The 10734-nt window shown below is 37.1% G+C and overlaps 1 non-coding gene across 1 annotated transcript; it reads right to left on the bottom strand.

Moving 5' to 3' along the window:
• Positions 1-4713: 4713 nt before the first annotated feature.
• Positions 4714-4856, bottom strand: LOC115933629 (small nucleolar RNA SNORA31). Its single transcript, XR_008677317.2, has one exon. It is a non-coding gene; the product is annotated as a small nucleolar RNA SNORA31 (small nucleolar RNA).
• Between the last annotated feature and the right edge of the window lie 5878 nt (positions 4857-10734).

Genomic DNA, 10734 nt, shown 5'->3' with positions numbered 1-10734 from the left:
GCACTCAACAACGATTTCTTGAATGAAAGAAAAAGTTAGTGGATGCTGTGAATAGTTTGAATTTCCATGTCTGGTTTAGGTCTTTCTATTCCTGCCCACAGAAGAGTGGCCCATGTATAATGAAGGTGTCCAGTGTTGGAGGGTGGGGGAGTAGAAGCTGGCTTTCTCTAGCCTCTGCCAGGACAGCTGGGACAAACCTGGGGGCCCACCATCAAGTGTTTCAGGGTGTATGTGGTCCCATTATCTGTAACTTCTGAATTTATGAGTTAGCACCCGTGTAGTAGGCCTTTATGCAGAATTTCCAAGTTGAAATTGAATGCACTGGTCACAAATATCTGTGCCTGGAATAGTCCTTGACACAGTCAAAAGTGGATATTTGTTTTCAGGGATTCCCCATATCTGGCAACACCAGCTTTGTTTTTAGTTTTGTTTTTCTCACTCCACTGTCCCCATCCCATGCCTTTTGCTTTTATCCTTCACCTTGAGTCCATTCTCCTGTGATCAGACCCATATCTCAGAAGGTTTAGTTCTCTCCTCTAGGTCTCTAAAACACAACTGTACTCTTACCTAATTTTCAAGGATCTGTCTGCATTTCAATAACTTATTGGTTGTCCATGTTCGAAAATTCACTGAAGTATTTCATGTACTAGACTCCAAGACAGCTCTCTACATTGACTCTAGCACTGCCCATTTTGACATAGCCTAGTGGATAAATCATAGACAAAGGGGCTTATCTACCAATAGAAATTGTAAATACTAGGGAAGTCCAGGAGAAAATAACAAGAAAGGCGAGGCAGGCCTATGAACGCTGCTTAAATCATCCCACTGTGATGCACAGCTTCTCCTGAGCATTCCCCCAAATGGCTCTTGGATGGCCAATCAGTGCCTGCCAGGATTATCCTGCATTATGTGTGAGATGACGGAAGTTGCATGGATGCTGATGTCAGTGGAGAACCACAGCATGGGATAAAGGGGGAAGAAAGGGCAGCTTGCTGTTTGTAGGTAAGTACAGGCACAACTCATTTTATTGTGCTTTGCACATAGTGTGTGTGTGTTTTTTTTTAAATGAAAGTTTTGTCACAACCCTGTGTCAAATAAGTCTATCAGCTTCACACTTCTAACAGCATGTGTTCACACTGTGTCTGTGTGTCACATTTTGGTAATTCCAGAAATATTCCAAACATTTTCATTATTATTATGTCATTATAATGATCTGTGATCAGAATCAGTGACCTTTGATGTTACTATTGCAATTGTTTTTGGGCACCACAAAATCTGCCTGTATAAAATGGTTAACTTAATCAGTCAATGCTGTGTCAGTTCTGACTGCTTCACCAACTTGTCATTCCCCCATTTCTCTTCCTCTTCTTGGGCCTCCCTATTCCCTGAGACACTGCAATATTTAAATTAGGCCAATTAATAACCCTATCACTGTTCAAGTGAGACAAAGAGTTACATGTCTCTCACTTTAAATCAAAAGCTGAAAATGATCAAGCTTAGTTAGGAGAGCACGTTGAAAGCCAAGGCAGGCCAAGTGCTAGGCCTCTTGCACCAGGTTAGCCAACTTGGGAATGTACACACAAAGTTCTTGAAGGAAAGTCAATGTGCTACTCCAGTGAACACATGAATAATAAGAAAGGAAACAGCCTTGCTGCTGATATGGAAAGTGTTTGAGTGATCTGGACAGAAGACCAAAGCAGCCACGCCATTCTCTAAGCCAAAGCCTAATCCAGAGCAAGGCCCTGATTTTGCTTAACTCTGTGAAGTCTTAGAGAGGTGAGGAAGCGGCAGAAGAAATGTTTGAAGATTGCAGAGGCTGGTTCATGAGGTTTAAGGGAAAAAGCCATTTTCATAACATAAAAATAGAAGATGAAGTAGCAAGTGCTGATGAAGAAGCTGTAGCAAATTATCCAAAGGATCGAGCTAAGATCCTTGATGAAGGGCACTATCCTAAACAACAGATTTTCAGTGTAGACAAAACAGCCTTCTTTTGGAAGAAGATGCCATCTAGGACTTTCATAGCTAAGAGGAGAAGTCAATACCTAGCTTCAAAAGACAGGCTGCCTCTCTTGTTAGTGGTTAATGCTTCTAGTGACTTTAAGTTGAAGCCAATACTCATTTACCATTCTGAAAATTCTAAGGCCCTTAAGAATTATGCTAGATCTAGTCCGCCTGTGCTCTGTAAATGGAAAAGTAAAGCCTGGATGACAACACATCTATTTACAGCATGGTTTATTGAATATTTTAAGCCCACTGTTGATACCTAATGCTCAAACATTTCTTTCAAATATTACTGGCTATTGACAATGCACCTGGTTACCCAAGAGCTCTGATGAAGATGTACAAGGAGAGTAATACTGTTTTCATACTTGCTAACACAACTCCCATTCTGCAGTCTATGTATCATAATTAATTTTTGCTTTCAAGTCTTATTCCTTAAGAGATACATTTCATAAGACCATCACTGCCACTGATAGTGATTTATCTGATGGATGTAGGCAAAGTAAATTGAAAACCTTCTGGAAGGGATTCACTAGACTCCATGCCACTAAGAACATTTGTGATTCATGGGAAGATGTCAACACATCAACACTAACAGGAGTTTGGAAGAACATGATTTCATCCCTCATGGATGACTTTGAGGGGTTCAAGACTTCCGTAGAGAAAGTAACTGAAGATATGATGGAAATAGCAAGAGAAATAGAATTAGAAGCGAAGCCTGAAAATGGGAATGAATTGCTGTGATCTTAGAACAAAACTTGGGATGAGAAGTTGCTTCTTATGCATGAGCAAAGAAAGTGGCTTATTTGGAAGAAAACTACTCCTGGTGAAGATGCTGTGAATATTGTTGAAATAACAGCAAATGATTGAGAATATTACCAAACTTAATTGATAAAGCAGTAGCAGCATTTGAGAGGATTGACTCCAATTTTGAGAGACATTCTACTGTTGGTTATGTGTCTATCAAACAGCATTGTATGCTACAGAGAAATCTTTTGAAAAAATAAGTCAGTCAATGCAGCAAACTTCACTGTTGTCTTTTTTTTTTTTAATTATACTTTAAGTTTTAGGGTACATGTGCACAATGTGCAGGTTAGTTACATATGTATACATGTTGTCTTACTTTGAGATGTTGCCACAGCTACTTCAACTGTCAGCAACCACCACTATGATCATCAGTCAGCTGCCACCACTGCCACTAAAGCAAGACTCTGCACCAGCAAAATGATTACAACTTGCTGAAGGCTGAGATGATCGTCAGCATTTTTTAACAATGAAGTATTTTTAGAAGTAAAACATGCACCTTTCATTATACATAATGCTACTGCACACTTAGACAAAGTATTGTGTAAACGTAAGTTTGTATGCACTGAGAAACAAACAAACAAAAATGTGTCACTGCCTTTATTGTACTATTTATTTTGGTGTGGAGATCTAAAACAGAACCTGCAGCATCTCTGAGGCCTGACTATAAACGGGCAATCTAGAGACGAGTGTGTTTTAAGATCCTTTCTTTTCCTTCCTAGTTGTATTGAATGGTGCATCTATATGTGAGAATATTTCTGTAATATTCATGTTATTTTGAAACAAATTCCTGGTGTTTCACCTGAGTCTTTTGGAGGGTAAAATATGCCCATAAATTTAAGATGACTCAAGATTCCTACCTGGGGCAAATTGCAACTTCTCTTTAAGGTTTAATCTCCATATCTGGAAAAAAAGGTAGTTCAAATTGAATAGTTTAATATTACAATTCTTTACAATTCTAAATACTCTTCGGGGTAAATTTTCATGATCTGGTTTTATAGTCCTTGGTTTTTAGGCACTGCATTAAGCATTGGTGTAGGTGAGGATTGAATAAATGTAAAAACATACTGTAAGGATTATTAAAATTACTTATGTGAACATGTTTATCTAGTGAGCTATAAAGTGAGAAACTGAGGGATTTGCATTGATACATTATATAGTTATTTGCCTCTCTTTCCCTTAATTTCTGAGATATTTACAGTTTAATCTGTGACCTGTGACCCAAATCTTTGGTCCTGGTGTGGAAACTAGTAGTATTCATTTGGTGTATCAAACTTATCCTAACTTTTTTTTTGCAGCTCAACTACTTCTTTATTTTATTTTATTTATTTTAGCAAGCCCTCCACTCTGTAAAATTCATTTGTAAAAACGAATGAATCATGCCATTGGAAATATATCATTGATGACTAAATATGGCCAATCTTATATAGACAATGCAGTTATGTATTTAGAAGTGAAAATGGACGATGCTTCCTAATTCAGTAAGTGTTTTCCACATAGAGTGTTGTTTTTAAAAAATCTGCACACTCAAAACTATATTATCTTCTGTTTGTTTAACCAAAAGTATATATCAACCCTGAGTCTGCCAGCAGTATCTTTAACATGGGTCAAGTGGTCCCTGGTTGAATCTTTCCATTTTGTAGGGCAGGAATCAGAAGCTTCTGATGGGAAGACAGCCGTTCGCCAATTGGCAGAGGCCGACATCGCTGGCATCCTGATTCATTTCATGTTGGAGCACAGACTCTTGCTCCCTGCAAAGTCAGGGAGTGCTTCTGTCACATGCATGTGTGTGACACTGCTCTGTTCCCTCCAGCTATCTCCACATGTGTGCAAGTTTGCTGGACTTCATGTTGAAAGTCATGTCGAGGTGGAGTTGCCAACCCTGCTTTTTTTTTTCTTTTTTTCTACAGATGCATTCCCCAGTTCAATCCCGGCTGCCACAAAGACAGAGAGGAAGTGCAGGGATTTCCCTCTTTTGCATCCCCAGAGCAAACCAAACCAAAAAAAAAAAACAAACCAGCAAACTGTCCAAGGTCTACCAGTGGATGCAGGCCAATCCCAGTTTTTAAAGGGTACCTTTAAACACAGAGAGTCTAAGTGACAAAACGAAAGATTGCCCGGATGGGGGCCTCTAGACTTTCTAAAGAAATGGAAGTAGGAGAGGCTCTTGGATTACCACTAATATTAACATTAATGCATTAAGAAGCCAGAAAATTGCCCTTGAGGGGGATGTAGGCAAATTCTTAGAAAGTACTTTCACACTAGTGATAATTGTCAGAACATTACTTACAATAAAAGCCAGAGTTTCTTCTCTTTCACAAGATAATTCTGAAATGCCACAATGAAATACTTATAGAAAAGCATTACAGAGTAGAAAAAATCCATATTATTAAAGGTCTTTATAACCTTACTTATTTCAAAAGAGAAAACAAAGAGAGGGAATCTGTTTTTTTTTTTCAATATACAAATCAGTGTTGTAAGGGTTAGATACAAACAGAATTTTCAATGCAAACCCAGAGCCCCCAGATACAGCATTCTTTATCTCACGTTGACATTCGATTAAATTAGACTGATGCATTTACAGAGTAAATGATCTCCTTGAAGGATGTTCAGCATGCTAACAGTTTTCGCTTGAAGTACTAATTGTAACAAACTAACTCATAGTGGCACAGCTATTTGCAAATCTGACGCACAATGGTTTCAAATTCTGACTTTAGAGGAATGATTACTGAAGACTGGTTCTGAGACAATGTACCTGAAGCTCTCTAATTGACATTTCTGGGCTCAGAAAGAAAAATCTGAAGAGATATGCACAAGTTAGTGTGTTTAAACAGTGTGATAAATTGTGTGATTTAGTTCTGCACGTGGAGGAGAATATTCACCTGTAGTAAGCAGGTAGGCACTGTTCACATTGCAACGGTGTGTGTTGGGCAAGAGGAATAAAAAAACCACAGGATAAGCCCTGCTTTAAAGACACTGATTCACCTGCTGGAGCTGGAAGTTTCAGTTAGAATTAAGTTCCTTCGTCTAGAACAGAATTCAAAACACAGAAAGAAGAGAATAAGAGGGGCTCTTATTAAGAACAAGAGCAACATGTACAGGGCTTAATTAAAGCTACTCAAGGAAGCAGAGAACTAATACAGGCCCTGTCTGATTTTTCAACATCTTTAACCTACCAAATGTCTCTAACATATTATTAAATTACATAATCAGCACACATTCTTTTTGTAAGATCAAGAGCTCATTGCCTTACAAAAGGAACTTGTACTGATTTGCTATATATGCATGCGTGCATGCATATGTGTGTCTTTAAGTGAGGGAAGAGCACAACTTTGTCCTTGAAATAGTTCAAACTGTAAGCCAGAGCCCATTCTCTAATTCAACTTTGTATTCTATTATTGCTATTTATATACTGATTCAAGCATTCAGTATTTTCAAATTCCTGGTTTTAGCAGTATTTTGCTTGTCACTGAGGATTGACATTTAAATACACGACAGCCCGTTTCTCATGGATCTGTGAGTAGGACAAGGAGAGATCTATAGAGATGGTCAAAACAAGTTGTCACATGAACACAACAGAGATGCTTTGAGTCTTTTGTGAATCTAGAAGAGGAATGTTATCATGAATGACTTGGAAGCGATAATATTTGTTTGGATTTTTGAAAGAAGCAGCATAATGAAATGAAAATAGCCAGGATTTTATAGTCAAAAACTTGTTTAAATCCACGTATGAGTCATGACATAGAGGAGGAACACCTGTCTGGGCCTCCTTTTCCTATCTGTCAAAAGCAGGCAATGGTACACATATTCCAGAATGGGGATGTGCATTAAGTGGTTTGAAGGTTTGACAGCACATTGAGCACATGGTGAGTGTTCAAGCATGTGTAGCAGAGTTAATAGTAACAGATAGGAACCTGTTAACCTCTATTTACAAACGTGATAGTGGGAGCCATTCTCTCTCCTCTTCCCACAGTTTGTCTGTTACCTGTTTAAAATGTACTTTCCTTCCCACATGAAAACTAGTGTTATTAACTCTGATACACATGCTTGAGCAGTCACCCATGTGCTCAATGTGCTGTCAAACTGATGCAATTCCATCTGACCACGGATTCAAGGTTGTTACTGATTTTACCAGGAAGGATCTGTAAGAAGTTTCATAAGGCTTAATAATTACTCTTGCTCTTTTGGTGTCTAAACCACTTGCTTTTGAAGGACTTGTAATAGCTAAATTGAGTTTTATTTTGGTCTCCTAGGTCAGCTCTTGTTTGTGGCAATAAATATATCACTATGCTATTAATGTTGCTATTAATAAAGTAATATTAATTCTGGAAAAATATATTTCCAAGTCACAAAAGTCAAATAGTTCATCCCCAGAGCTCCTGGCAGAGACAGAACTCAAGCCCAGCTTGCCTCATGCTAAATCCCACTCCTTTCACCTTTGTCAAGGCTGCCTCCATGTAGGTTTTATATAGCATATGTTCTAAACAAGAATCTGTATTTCCTTTTTGTGACATTGTATAAAATTATGTCTTATTCTGGGTCTTAAATTTTACTTCTTGATATGACATAACTTATAAAATATATCACATGACTCAAAAACTCAGGAGATTGGATTTGAATTCAGGATTTGAGTGAAAGGGAGGAATAGCAGATAAATGGTTAAGGGTAGAAATGCATCCTCCTATTCTAAATCATGGTGATGCACTCTTCCATTCTAAAGTATGGCAACACACCCTTTCATTCTAAAACCTGGAGACATGCTCTTCCATTCTAAATCATGAAAATGCACCTTTCCAGTCTAAAGCACGACAGTGTGTTGCCCTCGACTTCCAGCTTCCAAACATATCTTTGTACATGATTTAATTTTCTCTAATGTATTAACTTTATTTTTTAAATTTCTATTTTAGGTTCAGGGGTATATGTTCCAGTTTGTTATATAGGTAAGTTATGGGTCATGAGTTTGCCTGTTGTTCGCCTCTTAGTGTTCATGTGTTTTTACTGTTGAGCTCTCACTTATAAATGAGAACATGTGATATTTCATTTTCTGCTCCTGCATTAGTTTGCTGAGGATAATGGCCTCCAGCTTCATCTTTGTGGTGGCAAAGAACATGCTTGTTCTTGTTTATGGCTGCATGGTATTCCACGGTGTATCTGTACCACATTTTTTATCTAGTGTACTGTTGAGGGGCATTAGGTTGATTCCATGTCTTTGCTATTCTGCATAGTGCTTCAATTCACATGTGTGAGCATGTGTCTTTATGGTAGAACAATTTAGATTATTACTTTGGATATATACACAAAAATAGGATTGTTGGGTCGAATGATAATTATGTTTTAAGTTCTTTGAGGAATCACCACACTGCTTTCCACAATGGCTGAATTAATTTACACTTCTACCAGCGTTATATAAGCATTACCTTTTCTCTGTAACGTCACTAGCATCTGCTGTTTTCTTAATAATAGCCATTCTGATTAGTCTAAGTTTGAGAGCGCTAGAAATGAGCGGGTATAAGGATTGGATCAATTATCAATTATCAATAGACTAAGTCTATAAAGTTTGACTGGAATTTCAGAGTTGCTGAGATTCAGAGTGTAGCTAATAGGTTACACGGAAAAGCAACATGCACATACTAGATCTTTTTTTAAACACAACAGTTTTTAGTAGATAAAACTATCTTTATTATAAGAATTTAATTTACTTAACTGATAATATCTTGTGTTTTCAATGTTAAGAGGTATGGCAGGCAATCTTATTCTGATATTAATGAATGTAATCATTAAAAAGAAAGTACTTTAACCACATGAGCCCATTTCACATATGAAAACATAGAACCTGCAACAATAATGTATTTCCACTAATATAAAATTAAGTATTTTAGTCAGGCATGCATGAATAAAAATTGTTATTACTAAGAGATTCATGAAGCAACATTGATTAGGGATTTTGGTGACTTTTATCAATGGCGGGAATCATTTTGCTTTGAGAAAAACAAATCCACACTGCTAGAACTTGTTCATCTCTTTGGGTATCAACATAATTAAGATACAACTTATAAGATGTTAAACAGAAGCTGGACTCAAGAAACAATAGGCTGAAGGAAAAAGCAAAAAAAAAAATCATCCTTTTGGGTTCGGTTATTAAGTTATTTATTCATTTCATGTATATATCTTACCACCATCCTGCAGAAATAACTGGGGAAACACTGGAATTCATCAGTTTTTCTTTCAAACATTTATAGGAATTCTGACTTGAATTACAACACAAATTAGTGGAGAACAGAGAAATGTTATATTAAATTTTGTTTCTTGATAGGTGTTAAATGTCCTATAAAGTTATTGACATATGGCAAACACAGTATCCTAGGAGTCTCCTTCAAACCAGCTCTATGACAGCAGTTCTCAACCAGAAGCAATTCTCCCCCAGGGGACATTTGGCAATTTCTGGGGATATTTTTGATTGTTTCAACTAGAAGTAAGGGGACAGGGTGATACTAGTATCTGTTGGGTAGAGGCCAGGATGCAGCTAAACATCCTAAAATACACAGGACAGCCCCACCACCAAGAATGATCCAGTCTAAAGTATCGGTAGCATACACTGGCTGTATATATTACATATTTTTAGGCAAATTACTACATAGAGTTAATACTTCAGATCTGTCCCAATTAAAGTTTAAACCTAGAGTGCGGGCACATGATAACAAGGATGGAAATATACTCCAGCTTAATAGGGCCAGATTAAATAAAAACCTCCATCTGGCTTCCATGCTGAGGCCTGTGGAAGCCTTAAAGAATATGTTTATTATGGCTTGTGCAGGATCTAGCAGTGGAGAGCTCCAACTGAGTATTTATTGACTTTGGCACAAGTACTAGTTTTTGTTGGATGTTTGCATATCATTTTATTAATTCAACTTTTGCCATATTCCAATATTTTTGGTTAACATGGGACTTCAAAATTAGTGGGCCATCTGCTTTAGATGTTGCAGGGTATTTGTTGCCAAAGATTTGGAAAGATGCAAAGCATGAGATGCACATATTGTCTCCGTAAAATAAATAAAATAATTAAAATGTTACATTTACTATTGTCCAAATGAATTTTCAAAACTCTCATTTTGAATTTTTGCTAACAAGCCTTATGAGCATTTAAATGAATCAACACCAAGTACATTTTGATATGCTGCTTTCTACAAAGAGTTATCTGCATGTGAATTCTCACATTTATTAATTCTTCCACATGAACAATACCTTTCATTTAATGTGGATTGTAATGATGTTGAGTGCATAAGATATTTGTAATTTGCTGAGACAAATATTAAAATGCAAATAATGTGCACGTGTTCAGTACAATTTACCTCCACATGTCAAGGATATTTTATTGTTTCAAACGGGCTGACTTGATTAAGGAGACCCGGGCACACCCTAGGATGTGAACACATGGCATTTTTGTGGAACTGCAAGAATTCCAATGGGACTTCATTACAGCATCCCTGGAAAAGACTCTCATGATATATACCCTGTGGGTAGTTTCAACTGGAGACACAACTCTGCTTTCATTTTTCGTTAATAATCCATACTTGTAATTAGAGTTGGGGCTGACTCATAAAGTTTGCTTTTCAGCAAGGTTTAAATGTATTCTTAGGTGAGTGTTTTTTAAGCACTAATATCTGCTTAAGTTTTAAGACATCATGTCTCAGTAGTATAAACAATAAACGATGATTTAATTTGCTGATGGTTCAATTTTTGCTTTTCTGGTGACCCACTATATAATCCTGAAAATCTCTCAATAGCAGCTGTTCCCTTAAGGGCAACTTTCCAATGGCTTCAGATGACACATAGAATTAAAATAAAGTCATACTTATTTGTCACATGGCTGAGGGCCTTAAGTTATCTACTTAAATCAGCTTTCCATTACTTAATTGCCCAAATAGTACA

The sequence above is a fragment of the Gorilla gorilla genome, chromosome 12, assembly GCF_029281585.2.
Source record: "Gorilla gorilla gorilla isolate KB3781 chromosome 12, NHGRI_mGorGor1-v2.1_pri, whole genome shotgun sequence".
In the NCBI taxonomy this organism is placed as follows: Eukaryota; Metazoa; Chordata; class Mammalia; order Primates; family Hominidae; genus Gorilla; species Gorilla gorilla.
Note: the sequence above shows the minus strand (reverse complement) of the source record. Positions and strands in the feature narration are given on the sequence as shown.